We start from the raw sequence: 25,188 nt of genomic DNA, 5'->3' as shown, positions 1-25,188 counted from the left end.
TAGACTCTTGCCACAGCTCTAATTTTGTAACAAATTTGGTGTACTCAAATTAATGATTGAAATTTTATAAAATTCCTTTTAATCATTTCTTGGCATATTTTACATTGTCAATTAGAAAGCTAAAGTCAAATAGATTTTGTCATTGAGTGCAAAACAAACATTGAAATTGAAGAGAAGTTAGTGGCTCTCTCTACCAAACTTCTAAAATTATGTGAATTATTTGCTTTGGTTCTAGCAAGCTTTTGAAGAGATGAGGTGGTGCATTAGTCCAAGGAGTCCTTGTATTACCTTGAGAAAGGAGAGTAGTCTAGTGCTACCATGGATTCTTATGGTTATTAGGTGGTCATAAAAAATTCGTACTTTTAAATCTAAATAAATTAGCCTTGTGGATATGGGTTGATTTTTGCTTCATGTAGAGTTGATGATTGTAGAATTGTACTAGTTGCCTTGTCAAAAAGATGATGATTTTGAATTGAAGATATAAGGCTTTGGCTACTTTGGGGCCAAAATATTGGTTATATATCTACAATTTCTATAGATACATGGTAGCAACAAACATAATTAGATTTGTATATTTAGTTAAAACTTTCATTAGGATTAAAAATGTTTTGGACTTTCTGAGAGACTAGGACCTTCGTGAAGATGGAGTTATATTCTTCATGCTTCTTTAAAAAGGTCTATAAGAGCATCAAAGTTATAATTTGTATATGGCCTCTATTTGAGGTGTGATTGAGACTACATTGAATATAGGAGGAGTGGGTTTGCTAAAGATTATAATAGGCTGCTAATCTTTCTTTTGTGTTTTTTTTTCAACTTGAGATAAGTCGTTCTTATTTGTAAATAGTCCTTTGCTTGAATTTCCATCTCTTATTAGTGACAAATAGATTGGTTTTCTTATATTTTTTCTATTGTTATTGCATCTTTATGTCCGCTTCATAGTCAGTTTTTGCTTGCTCATTCTAAATTTATATATGAGCAAAGACTTAGTATGTAATTGATATTAAAACAAAAATGATATCAAATAGAAAGGTGAATGTAATCTACTAGGACTAAGATTAGGTTTTAGGACTTGTAGTCGTCAATCTTAATTTCTATTTTTTTATCCATTTTTAGTTTCAAAGATAATGTAAAAATTGGACTTTGCAAATAAATTATTATTGGCATGTGTGGTTAATATCTTGTTTAAACTACTTACAATTTCTAGAGCCATAGATGAAAATTGTTATAAGAGTCTTTTTAGCATAATGCAAGTAAAAATCAGCATACTTTGTTTTGTATTTGAATTGAAATAGGATGTCTACTTTTAAAAGATACTTATGATTTTTTCAGCTTTGTATAGAACGAAGACTAATAATTGATATGCTACCTCTTTACTTGATGCTTTTAGATAGAAGAAACTATGGCCATTATTGTCAATGGTGACTATATAGTTAATACTAAGTCTTCCATTGAGGATTGCCAACCATGCTCTAAACTTTGAAGGGATGAATTTCTCCTCTATGAAGCTTGTTACTATCATGTGATCTAAGAATCTCTCTTCAACTACAATAGTTTCTTTAAATATGTGTATGTATTTCTTGTATTTCTTAATAAAAAATCTATTATAATTCTTTGGCAATCCATTAAATAAATTCTCTCTTATTTGTGGTTTGGTAGGATTAAATGTGAGCTCTTTTGATTGTCTTCAAATCGCATTAATAGATTTGTCCATACTAATATCAAGCATTGTTTTTTCATTTCTAATGGTTAAAGTAACAATGACAAATCAATGAAGACCATATTGATGTAAGAGAGTGCCATTACCTAAATCTAGTGAATTAATCCTAAAAAATAAATTCCTTATTTGACAATGGCACATGAATTTTATACAAATTATGTTTGGTAGTTATTATTATTATTACTTTTAATTATTCCCTGAAAACTCTATATAATTCCAAATTAATGTACTTTTCTATGAGAAACTGATTCTCTAAGCAACAAAGGTAAAATAAACATCTTGGCTCACTGAAAGGGCTTGTTTGTGACCCCAAGTATATCTCTTCATTAAGGGGTTCAAACATGGCACTTCTGCAAAACCCTATAATTTGGATTCAGTACTTAATATTTTTAGGATCACTTGAAATATCAAATCCAAAATATCACATTTCAAACTTTATTACCCTCCTAGTATGGAGTCAAAGAGGGAAGAGAGTTGAGGCAAGCCATGCTGTGATATTGTGATTTCATAATCACCCACATCATGAGGTGGGTGATTTGGTGAAGTATCAAGTGATATTTCAAAATACATTGAGATTTCTTCACAGGTGAAATATCACCCAAAAGGCCAGGTTTGAACTCCCTTATTGATTGTTTCTCATAGAATTCCATCTTTGCTTGTATAAGAGATATGTAATGGGATGTGCAGAGAGACATGATGGTACTCAACTCCAAAGCCTGGAGAATGCTACTCTGGCTGGGCTGGGCACCAGTGCAGGTCTTGGATAAACTGTGGCAACTGGCACTTCTTTGTTCCCTTCTTTTGTGGGTTTCAATGACTTGAACTTGGAGCTTCCAATGCAATGAATGTGCACACGTGGGAGCCTCACTGGACTGCAGCAGAATTTGTGTCTGTCTCCCTGCCAGGCACCACCACATTTTGCAATAGTGGAATTTGTTCCCCAATCTGGTGGGTCTGATGAGCTTGACTGACATCTTTTAAATCAGATTATCATTTATTAATTTTTTCTTACTTTGCTTCTTAAAATGAAATTGAGAGAGTGGAATCAGGGGAGCAACTCTGACAATGAAAATTTGCCAGGCTAGGCATGTAGAGATATTGTGTCTAACAAATCTGTGCTAGAGACATGGATGGCTTCTCATGGCTTGTATAGGCTACAACATGAATGGGCTCTGACTGGTGTAAGAATCCCATGAATATGTAAACATGGGAGTGATGGGAAGTGTCCATTCCTTGTTTGCTTGCTGGCTGTGTCAATTGCTTGCTGGCACCCTTCAAAACTTCCTCTATGACTCTTTGGTTTCTCCTGTCTCTAAAAATTTGATTTATTTGTTTAAAATACAAACAGAAAAAGAAGCTTCAGTTGGCAAAGGTCACAGCTTCCTTTGCCACATTATCAAACATGGGCTAGTGGCAGATCTCAAGGGTTTGTTTCCCATTACACTCAAAGTCTTAAACTCTAATGCAATTTGTTTTGAAAGGTGTGATTTATACTGAGAGAGCAAGGAAGCCACAATTTTGTTAAAACTGTTTCATGGGTAAAAAATTGCTTTGTAGGACATGATTAGTACTCAAAAAGATGAGATTGATAGAATGTTTGGAATTTTGTCCATCACACTTACTCTTATGTAAATGCATTTGGATTTAAAGAAGTTGTGGAATTATTTTATTTTATTTTACTTTTCTTTTAGGCACAAAGTGACTATAAAATATACTACCAATTTATTTGTATGTGGTTTAGTTATTCATGATTGTGATGAAAACAGAGGAGCCAACTAAGGTAGCTATGTAACTTTAGACTAGGTAAGTTGCTTCATAATGCATTATAACATTGGGATTTTAGTATCATAGATGCTAATGTACTATTCTCCACTTTTAACCATTACAACCCACACACCCCATAAGTGTTGACAGCAACAAAATAAACAAACAAATTAAAACAAATATAAAGACCAATAACCTAGACCAAAAGTTACTGTATGCTGCACATTGTATGAATCAAAACTGTGAAAAAAATTTATGTATATATATATATATATAGATGTAGATATAAATAATGGTTGCATGTTTTGAGAAGACAAAGTTGGTCTTCATGAATTAAGAACAGACAGCAGCACTTTGCTGCTACAGTAAGAGAAGTCTTGGTGGTCTGACACCAATGTGGTGAAGACAAAAAGGGTGGAACAGTTGTCTTTTTGTACAAGAAATGTGATTTTGAAATTATTTTTACTGTTGTTACTTGGATTTGAATGGGTTGACAATCTCAAGTTGGCCACTTCTAGCTATGGTGGTTGGAAGCAGTGTTGTACCATACAATATAAGTTGACAACCTGGTTGCACATTGTACAATATAACCAGCTCCACTGTGATTTTTTCTTTTCCTTTTTGTGGGCAAGAGTTACTGTCCATTATATTACTGCAATAAGTTACTTTGTTGATATTTATTTATTCATTTATTTCTTTGGACACAGACTGAGTATTGGGTCTTTCCATGAAACAGTAATGACCATTAACAATCTGCACAAATCTTGGGTTGCATGACCTTGACGTGAAATCAATGTGAAACAAACTCTTTCTTTTATCTTTCTCCTTTTTACTCACCTACAAGGTTAAACATATAATTTATAATCCTAGTTGTGTGTTGCAGTGTGTTGCAGTGTGCACACAAGAAAGTAGGGAAACTTGAATTCTGCAGCATTGTAGGGGAAAAACATGTGTATTACCCATATGGTTTTCTGACCCCCCCCCCCCCCATTCTTGCTTCTTCTGTCATGTGGCACTTGCAGTGACTTGATTCCAGGTTGACAACAGACACTGCTGCTCACAAGCTGCCAGTCACATGCAACAAGTGATGTTAGCCATTTACTGGAGCTTCAAATGTCTCCTTTTCCCTAGCATTGAGGTATGGCCTGACATGAGGACAGAGCCTCTCTTAATACCACCACAACTATATCTATGAAACTCATTGCAGACCTTGTATACACCCAACATTCTCGTGTTCACAATCAACAAATTGCTAACACCATCTCTTGGAGTTGGTTTGAAGCTGCTCTATTTTGAGGTTCAAATTCAATTGCTCCCTTTGCTGCTTGACAAGAGTGTGTGTGAAGTGCTGGTAGTTAGGCTGTGTACCAATTCACCTGGTTGTGAACTTACAGCATCCCACAAGGAGACAAGGCTGGGTAGGGTTAGCTCCCAACTTAACACCTGTTTCTAACAACCTAGCCACAGCCATAAAGAGGGTGAAAAAACTCACATTGCAGAATAGACTCTGCTCTGTGGCACAAGCTCTGTGGGGTGCTCTGGCTTGTCCCCACTTCTGCAGGAATGCATGATGAAACTCAACTTGGACCCTGTGGATTTCCACTGGAATGCTGAGTTTTCTTCTTGTTTTGGTCTCTGTGCTCTCAGTATACTGCCAGTGAGTTCTGAATGGAAGGTCTCCTGCACAGAGTGCTCTGCTCTTGTTGTCTGAGGGAGATGCAGCTTTAAAGTACAATTCCATGTGATGCTCAGATTGGAAGCTGTACAAGGGCATGCTGCTGCCCATAGCCAGCCAGTGAGAAGGCTGTGGTGCTATCCAGAGTTGGCATTAATGGACTCATGATATCATCATATTGTCTTTGAATAGGGGAGAGAGAGAGAGCCCTCTAGAGATAGAAAAGAAAAAAGGGCTCAACTCAACAACCTTCACAGCTTCTATGCTGCTTGCACTTGGCTTGTACCTATTAAACTGGGATATTTTGGGTTGTGTTTGTGGGCTTTGGGCAGCATTCCTCACAAATATCGCCACAAATAATGACATGTTCAGCTCTTACTGGATGGTATGAGTATTTCCCATCTAAAAATGCCATAAAGGTATGCAGCCCTAATTCACCCAGCTTGTGGGTTGAAGTCCGATTAAGCCTAATTATGTGGCTCCCAAAATTGAGTGTGTGAGATAATTGTTGTCATGCATGATTCTAGCCATGCCAATCTAAACATTGTTTATTTTCACACTCAGTCTTAGTATGAAAAACAATCAGTTTGGAGCAGTTAAAAAATGTCACTGGTCACCCAAGATCATGGTAATTAAAGATAGAAATGTGGCATAATCTTTTATGAGTATTGTGTGAAATAAATTCATAACTACACCCCAACTCAAGTTTGTTGCCTCAATATAATATATTAAGTATGAATATAGGAGAATGTTAAATAGATCCAAGTTTTTCTTAAATCAACTTACCCATGATGAAGAATATGATAATTGTGATGAATGTAGTTGGTTTTCATTGGTTTTGGATTCAATAGTGGAGAAATAAATGTAGTGGTCTTTTTTTTTTTTTTATTATTTTCATGATAATTAGGATGAGTGGATAAATTTAATAAAAACTTGGTCTATTTAATATTTTTTAAATATATATACATATATTTTAAAACATCTTTATAAATTTAAAGAAAGAAATAATAGCACAAGGATTGATTATTTGCACATAAAAGTTAAAAAATACATAATTATATATATGATAAAAATATGAGATTTTTTAAAGTTTAAATAAAATTTAAGAATATATTACATTATAGAAGGATTTTAAGAAAAATTATATTCATATCTATATATATATATATATATATATCTATATACACACACTTTATGGAATTGATAACTTCTAAAGTCATGATATATATATATATATATATATACACATATAGTAAATTTATTAATTATTTTTTGATATTTAAAATAAATATCTTTGTAGATGTTTAATCTAAAAAAATATCAGATGGAAATATTTGGTCACGTAGATCTTGTATTTTGCCTCGATTTGTTGGTTGCTGTGCACAAATTTATAATGGAAAAGGTTCTGTTGGTTTAAAAATTACTGAAGAAATGGTTGGTCATAAATTTGGAGAGTTTGCTTCTACACGGAAACCTTCTTCCTCTGGGAAGAGAGCTTCGCCCTCAAAAACAAAAATAAGACAAAAAGAAAAAGGTACGATAGTGAACTATGGCGCAAAAATTAATCCGATTTCAGTCATAATCATAGTTCAGATTCAAATTGGTTTAGTGATTACTATCTTTGTTATTATAAGTATTATCTTTTTAGATGTTTAATCTGTAAAATTTTCTTTTAGTATACAGATACTCAAGTAGAAAATTAAGGTTTAAATTTTATTTCATTAGAAATTTAATTTTAAAATTTCATTGCATTAAAATCTATTTTTATTAGAAAATAGATGTATATGAATTTTTTTTTATTGAAAGAATTATATTAAATTTATGATCAACGATTATTTTATACTTTTTTATTTTAAAGAATAATTATGTTAAAGATAATTTATGAGATTTTAAAAAATAGTTGAATTCTTAAAACCTTGAATTTTTTTTAAAGATAACATTACTTTCCAAAGAAACCTTTTAGTTTACTTATAATTTATACTAATCACATTAATTTTTAAGTATTTTTCAACTATACTTGATTCAAATTACTTTTAAAGTTTTTAGTACATGACTTCATAATAATTTATATTAAATAATATGTATTATTTAAAAAATATTAAATATTATGGCTTATTTCATTTTATGATTTTATTTGCAAAAAAAGAAGGTAAATGTTTTGTGATTGTTAGAAAATAAAATTTCAAAATCAAATAAATTATATTTTTAAGCTATAATATAAGTAATTCTAACTAATTCTATATTATTTGATAGGATTTGTTTCAATATGATAAGATACCACATTATTGTAGAAATTAGAATTTTATTTATTTTTGTATATTTTAATATTTTATATAATATTTAAGTAATTTTAATTTTAAATATAAGAATATTATTATTAAATATATTTATATATTTAAAAAATTAAGTACATTTATATATCTATTAAAAGTGACATAATTTTTTTCTTTCAATTAATTCGTTTTAATATTTATAAAATTTAATTTATAGGATTTTGGTGGTTTTAGATGTAAAATATTATCAAAGATTTTGTACAATCTTATAATATTATTTTTAGCAAAGACCTATTATCATTAGCTATATCAACTTTTTTAACCATTATTTATTTTAATTATAGTTTAGTTCATCAATAGTTTGTATTATCAAATTTCTTACTTGAAAATATTATAATTCTTTTTTAATGATAAAATGTATACTAAAAATAATATATCTTTTACTTTATATATACTTTTATAGTAGCTTCTTATCTAAGAATTGGTGCAAAACTATCGTAATTTTTAATTTATTATTCAAAATATTTTAAAATAATAATAATAATAATAATAATAATAAATATTTTAATAAAAATATTTAATAATAAACTATCTTTTAAATATATAATACTATTTGAAACCACAATTACTATGTATATTAATGAATTTCTCTCAACTTAAAGGCTTGCTTGTGTAGAAATATTTGAGACTTGTATTTTATTAGCAGAAATCTGTTGTTGGACACAAAAAAAGCTATAATAAAATGATATGTTGTACATATATTAAACTGGAGGTCTTTTTGCAAGTTATGTAGGATTTTTTTGTTAGTTACCTATGTCCTTGATTTTGGCCAATAAGAAGTCTACTTTATGTCTATGTTTTATTACTAAGCTTCTTTGTTTTATTTTACAAATAAATATAATTTTCTATAATAATTATTTGTATAGTGACATTTTATTTAAATGTACATTTATAAATTATTTCTAATTCTTAAGATGTGAATAAGAATTAAAAATTTATAGGATTAATTATTTATCTTCTAAAAATTAGAAATAATAATTTTAAATTAAAAATATAAAATTTAGATATTTTTTAATAGAAGATAAAATAATAATATTAGAAAAAATAATGATATAACAAGATTAAAAAATAATTGATTAATTATTCACAAAATTTGACTAAAGCTATTAATAATATATTTTTAATAATAAAAATATTAAGAAAATATAATATATAATTAGTTATATATATATTTAAAAATAATATCCAAATAATATGTTAATAATACCTAATAAATTTAGATATATTTTTATAGCTAAATTTTATATAAAAATTAAAATATTAGATCTAAAATCCACTCAAAATAACTATAATAATTTTATTTTAGAAATTATATTAATAAAAAAGAAAAAAATATCATTTATATTTTTTATTTAAAATTATTTTATTAAATTTATTTCAAAGAATTTTATTCTTTGGTTATTTCTAATTGACAGTATTTTTAATTTTTATAATAGGTAATTTATTCATATGGAACAATTATATAGAATGAAAAGTTTAGGATTTGATAAACATTTTTAATAAGAGAATTAATTTGAATTTTTTCTTTATCTAATACTTAATACAAGCTAAATACTAGAATCATATATTTTATACTAACTAGACAATTTTTTTGTTAGTAAAATTATTTAAGTTAGTAATTTACTTTATCAAAATAAAAGTTTTAATTCATTATTTCAAATACCTAAAAGTATAAATTTTAATATTTAAGACCTAATTAAGTCTAAAATCTAATAAATTAGAAGCTTCTCTTTAATCTTAGCTTTAGATTAAAGAGGATTTATTTGATACCTTTAATTATTTCTAAATAGTAATTTTACTTGTTAGGAATAAATCTACAAGTATTGTGAGCATAATTAATATATCATCAATTGATTTAGTCTTTATTATTATTATTATTATTATTTGTACCATTTATTTCTTTTAATCATATTAACCGGGATGTCTCAAGTATGTTAGAAGTAAATTAAAAGTAATTTTAGAAATAAACTAAAATCAATCTAAATTACCACATTTTTAATTGTCATAAATATTACAAATGTTTATAGATTAAAGAATGCAAATAGTCAATCCTCACTAAGAGAAACATGTTTAGAATACAATAGTGAAGTTAGTTTGGCCAAAAAAAAAAAAAATTCTAAGGCTTATTTCATGGCCATCAATTATAATATTGGATTTGAATCCTTGGATCAATAAAGAATGTAGCTCTTAATTTGTGTTCCTTGGAGTTTAGAGTTTTAGTGATGTAGCTGCCACTCTTGTAACTTAAGGCAAGATTATATAAGGTCTCATATGTCATTTGGTTGAGTTTTTTTTTTTTTTTTTTTTTTTTTTTTTTTTTTTTGATAAAGCCATGCCAAATTTTTTCTTAGTTTTGTAAGTAATCTTGGTATTTTTTAAGTTTTTTCTTTTAATTTTTAAAAAAATAGTTTATAAAATTTGGATGCAAGTAGGATTTTATTTTGAGATTTTCTAGAAATAAAAATATAATAATTTTAAGGTTTGATAATAAAGGAACCCTAATTTAGTAAATAGTGGTATATTAACTTTATAATTTAGTAGCTTTATTTTGAAAGGCTCCCTTCAATTTTTCATAAGTAAAAAAATAATAAAAATTATTTTTTAACAGAGCCATGAAGTCTTATTTTTAGATATTTGATAAATGATAATACCGAAATTGAGTTATATTAGGAATATTGATTCTTGTGGCAAAGGATTTATTGCCTTTGAATTCAAGCCGCCAAGTGAAGGCACAAATTTAGGGATATGATTAAGAAAATTAAAGAAATTAAAGGATTCAAATTTTAAGAAAATATTTTACTTAAAGTCTAGATTTTTATAAAATTAGATATACTAAATAAAAATTAAAAAAAGCAATGACATTCAATTTTATAGAAGGACATATTTTTCTTTACTAAATTAGAGCATCAACTTTGAGAGATAATAATAAGAGCATACATCCAAAATATGAAGAAAAAAATAAAAAATCAATGTATTTTAAAGTTTTTTTTGAAAAAAAAATTATTAGATTTAATATAGAGCTTAGAATCATCCATAGTATTTTAATATATAGAAGTATATATTATAACAAGTTTAAAAGTACAAAATCCCCTTGATTCTTAATTGGATGATGTTGTAAGTACATTAGTTAGTTACTATAGATGAATCTTTGATACAAAGATAAAAAGGATGTAGAAGTCAATTTTGATGAATAATCAAATAAATAGATAAAATTATTAATTAGATAAAATCATCAATTTAGATGTGATGTATTTTGTAGATAAAAAATTAAGATGACATCAATTGTATAAATTGGATTAATATAGATTAGATGAATATTGATTGTAAAAATGTATAAACCTTAATTGATTAAAAAATTAATAACTTAAATTAGAATAAAGTTTATAGTAATTAATTTATACTAATTAATTAATATTTAATTGTATATATAATTTTAAAATATTAATTGGATATAATTAACGTTTTTCATAAGTATCAATCTATAAATAATTCATCTTGTATTGAAATAAACAAGTTACAAAAAATATCTTGTTACGAAAAATTATACATCAAGTATAAATATGAATTAGATTAAACACAATTCAACTTCAATAGAAGCCATAAGGACTAGACTTAGACCAAAAATCTAAAAAAAAGATGAAGCAATGAATTGAAAAATAATCAATATTTATTATTTTAGAAAGGCATAAGATACTTTGTACAATATAGTTTCTTTTTCTTTGGACATGCACCTATATCCATTGGCCTTTGTAGTTACTAATATTATCATAATTAATTATGAATAATTAGCCATTTATTTAATATATATATATATATTTTAATTAGGGCTTTGAGGCATGTTGTTCTTATTTCAATTGTGTTTCTTTGATCCACCTTGTATTATATAAATCCAATTAATAAATAAAGAGATATAAATCGTTTATATCTCTTTATTTATTAATTCTTTTGAATTGCCATTGATTAATCAAGTTGATTAATATTATTTCTTTTCTATTTAAAGTATATCCTTGGATACTCTAATATTCTTAATTTAGAAGATAGATATTAGATTTTAAATCTTTTTATTAGAAATTGAGGTCCTTACAAAGCTTAAGTGTAGTTCAACTTTGCATTCATCAAAGTACAACATGTGCAAGATGTAATTTTATTTCTTTTTAAATAGTTAGGAATGTCTATTATTTCATGTAATAAGGTCTTGGTTGCAAGGTATTTGTTGTTGAAGAACAAAAATGGAAGCCTTGACAGTTTGATACAAGTTAGATTTTATCTAAAGACAATGTTGATGTCTAATTAGAATCATAGATGACATTCTAAGTGATTTTAGATGTTTAGGTCTTTTTGATATAGTTAAACAAGTTTGTATGTTAGATTTGACTTTGATAGTATGTTAAGGAAAAAAACTCAAAGAATACAAATAAATAAATAAGAAAATTTTAAAAGAAAGATTAAAAAAAATGTATATTTAAAAAATAAATAAAATGGCTATTGCTAAAAGACAAGAAGACTAGGGACTCCAATACGTATCTAATTTGTAAGATATGTATCTATTTTGCATGATAAGCTTTTTATATATACACCACATGTCTAACTTATACTATAAGTGGCCAAAATGTGCAACTTGTGGCTAACTTGTTCTCAAAGTTTTTAACCTATTAATCACCTATAGACATGTATGAAAGCAACACTATGTCTATAAAGCTTCTAAGAAGCTTTTCCAAAAGATATTATCAGGTTTATGTACTTTTTTCTATTTCTATATACTCATATTATTTAAATAACTTATTATAATAAATATGTATATCCATGATATAGTGTAAAATTTCTTCTTTAATCATAGCAATGTTAAAATATTAGGTCTTTTAAAAAATAAGTATTATTTGTAGGATTAAAGAAATTATTTTTTAATATTAATTTATATTATCTATAAGATGTAATATTCAACTATATTTTAGAATTTTTTGGTACTAAAGAAAATTTATAATAAGCTTTTTAGAAAAAATAAAAGTTTGAATATACATTCTCTATCATATTGAAAGAGCTTTTAAACTATATATTAGATTTTTCTTATCAAATCTTAAGGTATATTATATTGACGTAAGTTGATCATATTTGGAGTTGCTACCATTAGGTATAAATAATATAATATATTTTTAAGTACAAGAAATCTAACATAGTTATAGATAAAGCCATAAATCATAGATATTTTTTACTTATAAATCTAAGATTATAAGAATTTTGTAGGAATTAAAGATGCCTTCAAAAAAATATGATTTTATTTACAAAGAAGTAGAACTACTATTAAGTTTATATTTTTGTATTAAGTCATTGCACATTGATGTGCATTTTTGAAGGACATGTTGAAGGCTCTAAGATCAAAATATGATTGCAATAGCAAGTGATTTTTATTTATTTATTTATTTATTTATATTTTTTATCAAAAAAAATACTATTCATTGAAATTATATTCTATTTTTGAAGCCAAAAGATAAGAGTATTTAAATTAAAAATCAAGGATTTTTATTGATATCTAAGATTAGCATAGTCACCTTATTGATAAGATTAGATATCATTTCTTGTAAGGTTTATTGAGGTGGACTAACTTGAAAAGTGATGTTAAGATTGATTGAGCTAGAATAAAGTTGGGAAATGATATCATTGATAATTAGAAGTATTGATTGAAAAATGATAGGAATAGTTAGACATTTAAATTTTTTTATTTTTTATTGACATTTCCATGGCAATTGAAGTTAGTGAAAGAATTATATTTGATGAATTATATTGTAAATTAGATCTTATTGGTATGATCCATTGTTGTGAGGCCAATATAACTTGGATCTATAATTGCTTTATATGATGCTTTGTTAATTAGTTATTTAGAGTTTAAAATCTTTATATATACTATAAGTAGAATATTTATTTGTCATAATATTAATTAGATGGAGGCTAAATTTATACTAATAAGAACATTAGATGTCTTAGAAAATTTGTTAAAAAGTTTGTTGGACAAAAAAAATATAATTTTCCTTGATATAATCTTAAAATTTTAAGTTCTTATTGAAGAAAGTTGACTTGGTGTGGAATTTTTTGTTTATGTGCTTCACTAAATTAGGTATCTGAAAAATTATTAAATTACATGTCATAATTTTTAGATACATCAAGCACTTGGCTATAGAAGGTAAAGTTATAATTTTCAAAAAATTAAAAATTAAAATAGATTTTGATCAATGAAAATTAATATATTTTGATTCTAATTTCAAAATAATAAATATCAATATCAATATAAAGTGCTTGATAAGGCTCTTCTTAATAACCTAAAATATATATATATATATATATATATATTAATTTTTTTATTCTAATTCTTTTGTAAGTTCTATTTTTTATAAAATCCTAATTTTAATCAATAAATATCAATAAGAACTAATTCCTAATTTGACCAATTAATTGATGTAATTTTTTTAACAATAATGTAACAATATATTTTCTACATGGTCAAAAAATTCAACTCAATCCAATTTATAGATTTTAAGCAAACACTAAACAAAATCCATCAATGATCTTCAATTGCTAATTTAAAATTTAATGTAAAAGTTCCAATATGAGTATTTCTTTCTTCAACCATTAAGTTTCAATCTAAATTTTTAAGTGGCTTGATCTTCAAGTTTTTTGATTGCATGCTAAATTTTACCTCCTTCTAATTAGTAGATCTTTAGAAATTTCAAAAATTTCTAATCAATTCGAAGTTTCCAACCTCTACTACTTTCTTAATAGTATAACAAGACATTTTTTATTTGCACTTCTACAATTATATGAATTTTTATACTTATTACTATAATTTTTTTTTTTACACATTTAATTTTTTTTTAACCATATATATTCTCCAAATTACATAAATAAATTAATAATATTAGCTTTAATTTTATTGGATTAATTTTATATTAAAAATATAAGTTTCTATTTTAAGTAATATTTTAAAAATCATCCCAAATCTAATAGAAATCAACCTTATTTACTTAGAATAATCTTAAAGATCTTTCTTTAATCCTACCTATTAATTTTTAAATGATAACTTGTCTTGCCTTAGGCAATTGTTTTAATATTTGAGATTTTATTTCAACCTTTTTTTATTAAGTATTATTTCTTGCATATCAATCCAAATTTTTATAGAAATTTTTATGCATGGTTTTATTCTTGAATTCATTAAAAAATCAATTATATCAATTATTTATCTATTTTATTTTATTTTTAATCAATCTATGAGTATTTTAAGGTACTAGAATTATTTTTTTAGCCTAAAAGTTTTTTTTAATATTTATTTCATTTTATTAGCTATTAAGAAAAAAAATTTAAACTAAGAGGTTATCATAAAAACCTTTTAAAATTTCCTCAATCCTTGTTTAACAAAGATGATGGAATATTAACTATTAATTCATTTTTTCTCCTTTTTAATCATATATTTGTATCACAATACTTTCTCTTTTAATATTCCAAGTAAGTAGCAAGATATTCTTGAAAAAAGAAAATTATTGTCAATAAGTATGTTTTGTAGTTTTTTGAATATTTAAATAATGGATAATCTTCTTATATTTTAGTTCTCTTATAAAATACTAAAATAAATATTGAATCTGATTAAAAAAACCTCATTTAGATGGCCTTGACAAAAGAGAGTAAAGGCAGCCCATCATTGATTAGGTACTACCAGCTTTGTTTGAAGCAAAATGTCTAAACAAAGACATGTTTAAAGATTTTGTCTTTTGGTGGACCTTGTATAATGCTCTAGGCATCTTTAGATTGTATTGGTACTCTTGGATACTTGTTAAAGAGCATTTATTAAATACTACCTTCCATCCAATATAAATCAGTAATTGTAAAAAGAAATTTAAAAAAGATGAGTTTCAATATGATGTATATAATTTCAAGGTAGATTAAAAAAATATTACAATATGCATCATTAAATAAAAGCCAAGGATATTTTCTAAAAAAACTGATCTTAAAAATCTTAGATTGATTTTTGAGAAGGACCAATTATAAATTAAGATTGAAATTAGTTCCTAAAGCATAAAATTACATGCATATGTAAGTCTTTTTAGTTAATTACAAATCAAAATTAGGGGAAAAAAATTTACCGAATATCTTAAGATAGAAATAAAAGATATCTGATATCCAAGAAAATTATGTATCTTTTTTCTTGATGTGCAATTGCATTCTTTTTCAATTTTCTTAAATTTTTTATTAATTAGGAAAATGATAAGTATACAAAGTTTTAAATAAAATCAATAGATAGATTGAAAAATTATTTAATTAAAATAAAAATTATTTACTTAATTACTCTTTATTATTTTTATATTTTTATATTATAATTTATTTATGTATTAATTTTTACTCATTTTATTTTATTTTATTATTTATTTTATTTTTACTTGAAATTTTCTTTCCTTATAAGAATATTATGAACATCATAGTGAATTTAAGAACTACCTAATCAATGCCAAAAAACCTCAATATAAGTATATCTTAAAATATGAATGCAATTATTAGTGCTAATTTAATAATAACTTTTACGACTAAAGATGTAATCAAAAATTGAAAATATAAACTAATGATCATCTTTAAAAATCAGAAGATTTAATATGTAAGATGTTCTAAAAGTGGCTACTTCTAATAGTAAATGAATATATTTAATTAAAAAAACTCATAAACTTGCATGATTTTAATACAAAATATCATCTCTTGTTCTTAGTTCAATAACCACACAATCTCCATCCAATCAAAATCTTCATCACTAAGTATCAAGAGTTTGTAAATCTACTAACAATAAACTCTACCAATATCTTTTAATTTCTATTCTACTTTATTAAAGCTTAAAAATAATACTCCAAATTTCAACAACATTTCAAAACAAAACTTCAATTCCAAATGGATCACCATTAATCATCTATCTTTGTCTTTCTTACTTTTGATCTCTAAAAAAAATCCATATTAAAATAGAAGACAACAAAAGTTTCATTTGCAAAGATAAAAAATTACAAACAAAAGTAATGCTTGTTTATATTGTAAGTTAAAATTGGGGCAAAAAAATCAACTATGAGCACTAAAAAAATCAATTGCAAAACAAAAAAAAAAGAAAAGAAGATTAATAATTTAGCAATGACAAAGCAAAAGAAATGAATTGCATAGCAAGGGTAAAACAAATAAGATTAATATTACAATGACAACTACAAAAAGGAAATGAACAACATGTTAATAAATTAGCAAAGAAGATTAATAATAAAATAATGACAAAACAAAAAAATAAGAAATATGTGAGCTAAAATAAACCTCCACTAACTAGAAGTTTATTCTAGTTCATAATAAGTGATTTAATTATGTAAATTTTAGAAGTTATAGGTATTATTAAAATTCCAATCAATTTATTCTCTAATCTTCTTAAACACCCAAGTAATCAAGCTTAACTTCTATCATTAATTTAGACTTATAATAATAATTCTCTCACAAAATACATGCCTAAAAATTCTTTCTTTTAATTTTTAATTAATTTTTAATTAATTTTAAAATTTTTAAAAATTAAGATTCACCTATTGATAAAAATTCATCCAAGTATAAGTTATCATCCTTAAATGACTTCTCATTTGTAAATAATTTTTCATCTATAAATAAATTATCATCTAAACTTAACATTCATTCATGCCTCAAACTTCATCTTTTATTAAAATGTTCATTTAATTCATTAGTTTTTATCAAGTACAAAAGTCATTCAAATTAATCTAATTCAATCTTAACCTAACTTCATTCAAATGTAACTTAGCTTCATCTAATGTAGAAGTTCAAAATTTTTCTACTTTCATCCATCCACAAAGAAGACACGTCAAAATAGGCTTGGAAGTTTTGTTGTAGTCCACTTTTGCTTTAAGAATGTTCTTGCAATAACAATGTACGTCTCTTTTTTATTGCCTTGCTTTGTTTTTTTACTTTAGAATTAAAGATTTATTCCATCATCTATGCAATTGTCATCATTGTTGTTGCTTGTTGATTTTTTCTCCTTCACATTCAACTCCATATTTCTCAAACTTCTTTCATTGTATATAATTTGCAAGAATAGTTCCTCAAGGCAATACTATTGTAGATTCAAGTCTTACAATGCAAGTACAAATGGAGATATGGATAGCCACAATTCACATAAAATTCTTCCAAACAACTAGTAAAGACTTGAAAGCCAATCTTCATTCTAATGTGAGTTACTCTAAGGCTCCTAAACCTACTTCAATAAATTCTTTGCACAAAACCATAAATAAATTCTTTACAATAAAATTCTTTACACAAAAAAAGAATTTTGATAAATAAGATCACCACACTTCAATGCTTGAATGTCGCTCTAATAGCAACAACCACATAAGAAAGAGTTAAAAAAAAGGAAGGCATTTTATTTGTGGCAGTAATATGGGACAATGAAAGAAAGAACGTAGACTAATTTGTACCTTCAATAGCAATTCAAATAAGACTAGAGTATGAATAATTCTACATTAATGCTGCAAAATCATTAAGCTCTTGCTCTTCAATTCCTAAGAGAATAAGAAGTAAGCAACTCCATTGCAAAGCAATAAGAAGTAGCCTTATTGTTCCCATTACTCTCTTATTATGTGTGTTCTTCTTTGAAAACACACTAAGCACTTAGTTGTAGAAAGTAAGTAGAAATGCAAGAATAATCCTATCAATTCTAATAGAACCTTAAATAACCTTAAGTTGACCTTAATAATTCTGATGAAAATTTTAACAATCCAAAATAAATTTAAAAGAAGATATAAAAGAAAAACAAAGAAATTCAAAACTAATCTAAAAAAAATAAAAAGAAATCTTAAAGAAATATAAAATAACCTTTAAAAAAATAAAAATAATCTTAAAAAAATATTAAAAATAGAAATATTTAAAGAAAAAATAAAGAATCTTAAAAAAATACTAAAAATAAAAATCTTAATATAATTGTAATAAAAACTCTAATTAAACTTTAACCAAATCTTAAGTCAAATCCTAATTAAAATCCTAATTGAAACTTAATTAAATCCTATGTCAAACTTTAATGAAATCCTAATAAAATCCTAAATTCTAAACAAATTTTAAACCAAATTCTTAGCAAATCTTAATCCTAACCAAATCTTATGTCAAATCTTAATGAAACTTTAATGAAATTTTAAATCCTAAATAAATTCTAAACTAAATCTTAATGAAATCCTAAATCCTAAACAAGTTCTAAACTAAATTCTAAGTAAATTCTAATCTTAACCAAATCCTAGACCAAATCCTAAATCAAACCCTAATCAAATTCTAAATCTTAAACAAACTCTTAATAAATCCTATAGCAAATAGAACTTCAATAACTAATAATCTAATTATTGATATCAATTCAAAATTTGTACACTTCTCAATGTCTTAGTTAGAAATAAATATAAGAAATATGAAATCAATTTTACTTACCAATTGAGAGAAATGCAAGATAATCCAATCAAATATTAGATAGCCTACTATTTCAATCTGAATGCTGAACTTCCAATGCTAATATCTCCTTCTTAAATTATTGAATTGCTCTTAAATTTCACTTAAATGATCTTCACTTCAATCCAATTGAAAAATTGCTAAAGATCTTAGAAATTCTCTTTCATCCTCTAACTCTAATTTTTGAGATCTCAATCTATAAAAACCTTTAAACTTGGATCTAATTATTTGATTGATTTAAATACTTGTATACATATTTATAAATAGTAAGCCAATATACTATCCAAAATTCACCTATATACACACCACAAAACTCAAGAAATCCTCAAATCTCATAAATATATTTTATTTCTCAAAATCTAAATTAATCAAGAACATCACTAATTTTGAAAATCCCTCAAAAAATTAATATTGATTCAATTGACATAAATCTAATGTCCAAAAATCTTTCTTTAAGTTTGATCTCAAATCCTACTCTTTGATCTACCAAAGAACTTTGAAGTTGCTATATGGGCGTGATTTTATGCTTTAGAGTTTGATTTTGATCTAGGTTGACAACTGGTCCTCTTTGAATATCAATTTTTAGTAATTTGAAGTAAGTTTTAATTTAATTCTTTCTTTAACATGCTTATATTAATTTATTATCTCATTTACTTGGATTTGATTCATTTATATCTCTACATTGTAAATAAAAGTTCTTTCTATAAAAAAATAACATTAAGACTAAATCTTTTATAACCTTTCTATCTTTTATCTTTATTTTTTTATTACATCTTTTTGCCAGGCTCTTCTATAATAACATCTATATTTTTATTTTTTACTACATAGTCGTGTTACTCCACAACATTGTAATTAGCAATGATAACTTTGAGACTTTCATCATGAATCACCACTACATTGAAATTCGCAAAATCTGAAGACAATAGAATGGTTAGACTAGGAATGTAAGTCCATCCTTGTTCTTATATCAAGTTAATGAATTCAAACTCTATAACCAAAGATGACATTGTCTAATTGTACAACAATAATAATAACTTCCGTATACTAAAATACATGCAACTCCAATGCTCGCAATAATACTATACAATCATAATCAATAAGAAAAAGAAATTACTTGAAAAAATATGGCTTTACCTATAGTATCCATAAATAATAGATAATTGATGTCAAGAATTGCCAAAGAAAAATTCCATCTCTTAGATTTTAGTCGCAATGTGACAAATAAGTAGAAAGACTATTCTTGCCTTTTTGTTGGATTAACAAAGACTGTCAAATTGTAATAGTTTTCTACCAATTCCATCAAAACATGATCATCAATAAGATAAAAAGAAAAAAGAAGGATAAGAATGAATATCAATGCTATAATAACATAGCAACACCATAGATCTATTGCTTTAGCAACAACCTCTAGACAAATAATGAAGACCACTGAATTCTCCATACTCAATGATGAAAGCTATGTAGAAGAAAATAAAAGTGACCACTAATTGACAATGGCCCTCGCTTCAATTATGATACCATTGCTAATAATAGTAAAATTATATCATAATATACTGAAGCCTAATTCCATGCCATTCTTATAAATCAAATTATCATGTCTTTTGAAGCATGTATAACTTCGCAAAGAAATAATGATAAGACCATGACATTTACAAAGTAATACTAGAGAGCTTGCTACAAAAGATTTGACATAAAACAAGGCACTATTAGCAATTATCACATGCCGCTTGATAAGAAATCCTTATCTACTAAAAAAACTCTTGATAGCAAATTCAATCCAAGTTGATACCATCGTGATCTTGTACCATTGTATAGAAGTAGATTGCTCTTACTTACACCAACAATAGTAGTACCATTATCATGGATATACTATAAAAGAGATCAAATAAGAAGTCAAACAAAAGAATTTCAATGAAAAAGCTAACAAGAACTTAATTAAATCAAATGAGTATAAAATCAACATCAAAAGAGATGAATTAGAGTTCCAAGAGATATATTATTAAAACCAAGAATTTCTTCAGCTTTAACTCTAATATATATTAGGTATGAGGAAACTTCTTAAGAAGTTTCTATGTTGCTTAAAGATGAAGCAATTTTAGGAAGCTTTTTAAATAACTTCTTTAATCTTCTTAGAACTTTTTAAAATCTATTAGAATATTCTAAAAATCTTCTAAAATCTTTCAAAATATTTTAAAAATCTTTTAAGAATCTTTTAAATTTTTTTAGAATCTAATAGAATATTCTAAAAATATTCTAAAAATATTCTTTTTGGATGCTTCTAGCACCACCTCCCTTTCTAATTCCAAGTTCTACAATTTCATATTTTTTTTTTGTTATATATAACATCCTAATAGTAGCTTCATAGAAAAGTTATCTTAAAATAGATTTAGATTTTTGAGTATAGTGTTGATAAAACTTTTGTACCTTTTGTAGTATATCAACTAGATATTTTTGTTAGTTTCCACATATGCTCATTGATATCATAGCCATGCCAATGAATTAAATACTCCAACTTGCTTCTTCTTCATTGAAAATCAATGATGTTTTCTATCTCATTTTTTATATGATTATCTATTTAAATGCAAGACAATGATGGTTGTATTTTTTTTTAGAATAGTTGATTTTGAATAAGCCTCTAAATAAAAAACATGAAAGATTGGATGTACCTTCATAAATGTGGATAGTTCCAACTAATAAGCTATTAAATTGATTTACTTTTGAATGCAAAATTGCCTCAAACTTTGGTAGTCCAACTTATTGCATGGTTGATTTGTCTTGATATTTTGTCAAAAAAGCCATATTTTATCTTCAACTTAAAAAGTAAGAAATATTTTTTAAAATTTATCTAAAAATACTTTATAAGAATCTTGAATTGCTTGTATATGGAGCTTTAAGGTTGAGTGGAGCTATAATAATTATTTTGCAAGATATTCAACTATTAGATTTTCATCTTTTAATGTATCTAACAAATCAAGTTTTGAATGATAATAATAATTGATATAAAATAGTATTTCTTAAGTCAAAGAATAAAAAATATGATTATAAAAAAACTTTACTAAAAATAAATATAAGACCTTTATATTTAAATATAAAATATGCTATTTTTTTAAGTCAATCTATAACAATGTATATAATATCAAATATAGTTGATGGTAGGAAATCAATGATGAAATCTATTGATACTAAAAACTATGGTCACTTTGAGATTAATAGTAGCTATAAAAGTTCATATGGATGTTGTTAGGAATTCTTGGATCTTGAACATATGTCACATGAGAGGATAAAATTCTTCACTATCCTCCACATTTGAGGCCATTAAAAATCTCAAGAGATAAATTCCAATGTTTTATTAAACCAAAAATGTCCCACAACTTAAAAATCATGACAAGATTGAAGAATATAAAGTTGCATTAGTCCTTTTGGAATATATAAATAATCTTAAAAATATAAAAGATCTTTCACAAACTTAAACTTGATATTATATTGTAAAGAATTTTTAGTTGACATTGTATAAATTTGTTCAAGAAAACTTGAATTAATAAATGTAGCCATAAAAGTAGCAGAAAGACAAAATTCTTTTGGCTTCAAGAAAGTGATATATTGTTGATTAAATTTTGCTTCTTTCGCCTTTGGAGTAAGATATGATCTCTTCAATAAAAAATTTGATAGTCCTTATTATTTTTTTGATTGATATGTAATTATAAAATCAAAAAAAGATAATAACATAATCCAATAAGCTTGGTAATAATTCTAAATCTAAGCTAATATGAAATATTTCAAATTTTTGTGATCTATATAAATAGTCATAGGATGTATAGTGTCTTCCAATAAGTGATGATATTCTTAGAAAGAGTCTACAATTGCAAGAAGCTTTTTATTATGAATCTCATAATTGATCTCTGCAGCTAAAAACATTCTAGAATAGAACGCAATTGGATAGAGCTTTCTATCTTTCTCCATTTGTGATAGTTCAGCTCTTGTGAGCTAAATTAAACCTCCATTTGATGGAGGTTTATTTTGGTTTATAACATATAGATTATGTTACGAATTTACACTTACAAATAACAAATTACTTGATAAATTCCATGCAAAAAGAAATCCTATCACTATAATTTTTATTTTTTTTTCTATTCTATTTTTTAGCTTATTTTAATTTTAATTTCATTAAAATTCATCCATTTACAAAATCTCATCTTTGAATGATATTTCATCTTTTGATAAGCTTTCATCTACAAAAATCATCCAATGTTAATTAATTCAAATCCTAATCTAACTTCATCCAAGTTGACTTAAATTCATCTCAAATTGATTATTTATTTATTTGTTTTATTTTTCAACCATTCACAATTTTTTTAGATTAACTACAAATGCACACATTAAATGAAGTCCAAATATCAGGCCAATTTTTTTTTGTTTTGTTTTGTTTTGTTTGTTTTTCAAAAAAATAATTTCTATTGAGAGTGTGTTCATAAACTGTGAAGTCAAGACTACCTCTCTGGAATATAACGGAAGCCACCTCGAGACTATAATCAAGAATGGCTACTGCAGTTCCTCTAAGCTAATTGTTCCAGCTACTCTCCCGAATTCGCCTTGTGCCACCACCACTCCTTGACTTGCGGCAGCTAGATCCAATCCAACACCTGCTAATATGCATGGAAGTAGAGGTCAGCGCCAACACCCTCGTTAAAACAATCTTTATGTCTAGACCAGCTGCTTCTAATATGCTCGGTGTAAACTTCACACCCTTGACAAAGGAAGCCACTTTCTCCGGCTCATATTAATGAACTAGTTTTCCAAGGTGTGTACACACGCCAGGGTAGAATCAATTTGAGTTGTGCCAAGCTAGGTTGCGGCCTCAGCTTGTGGTAGATGTGAAAACAATGGTTAAACACACACCAAACCAAACAAAGAGCCGAACGGATTGCCAACGCTCAATATTCGACCTCTGAATTATTAGGAATAGCCTCCAAAACATCGCTCATAACGATCACAGAGATCTCTCTTTAGGAATTACCTTCCAGCACGAGGAGTGAATAGATAATCGCAAGGGTTGAACTAGACAAGACGAGATGTGCACAATAGCACTTAGACAGCCAACGATCAAACTAGTGTCTTGAATACTCGATCCTCCACCACTACTAGTTCCTGAGCTTCTAAGTCAGCAATGAGCATCCGCTTTGCTGCAATTACTATCATAAAAAAATTTCGAAGCAGCCCGGCTTCGCAGTCACAATGGCAAGTTCAAGGCCCCCAATCACCGCCTAGAGTTGCTCCTTGTCATAGACTTCCGACACGACCCTGAGACTCCAGAAAAAATTCCAGAAGCTCTGTAAGGATTCACCAACGCCGCCATACACAGAGCACTTTCATTGTCGATAACAACCAAAATGAAAAAGGATGAACAATATCACCTTGACTCTAATATATACTAAGTATTAAGAAGCTTCTCAAGAAGTTTTCATGTTGTTTGAAGATAAAGCAACCTTAGAAAGCTTTTCAAAAAAATTCTATATTACTTGAAGATGAAAAAATCTTAAGAAGTTTCTTAGATAAATTTCTTAATTCTCTTGGAACTTTTTAGAATCTGCTAAAATATTTTTAGAATCTTTTAAAACCTTCTAAAATATTCTAAAATTCTTTCTAAAATATTTTATAATCTTCTAAAATCTAATGGAATATTTTAAAAATATTCTTAAAATCTTCTTGTTGGATGTCCGTAATAACCACACTTTAGCAAAAATAAAAATAAAAGCCAACAACAAAAATAGGATTTTTTTTTCTACACACAATTACAACCATCGTAGAACATAATTATAGATTTTACCTTATATGAAGCTTTTCAACACATACAAAGTATCAAGAAATAAAAAAAATAAAAAAAATCAAGGATAGTCCAAACCTCTATTAATAAAGAAGATGCTACAGTTTAGGGGCGCCTTCTTGCCCTTTTCTTCATTCTTTCTTCTCATTTTTTCTGTTTTTTCTGTTTTTTTTTTTTTTTTTTTTTTTTTTTCTTTTTCGTTTCTTCTTCTTCTTCTTTTTTTTTTCTCTACTAAATTTTCTCCTTTTTTTACTTTTTTTTCCTTCTTCTTTTTTAATTTTTATTTTTTTAATTTTTTTCTTTCTATTTTTTTTATTCCTTTTTTTATTTTTTTCTCTATTTTTTCTATTATTTATTTTTTTATTTGATTGGATCAATTTTATATTTAGCT

This window comes from Physcomitrium patens, chromosome 3, assembly GCF_059467195.1.
Source record: "Physcomitrium patens ecotype Gransden chromosome 3, ASM5946719v1, whole genome shotgun sequence".
Lineage (NCBI taxonomy): Eukaryota > Viridiplantae > Streptophyta > Bryopsida > Funariales > Funariaceae > Physcomitrium > Physcomitrium patens.
The sequence above is the reverse complement of the archived record's forward strand: the minus strand, read 5'-3'. Positions refer to the sequence as shown.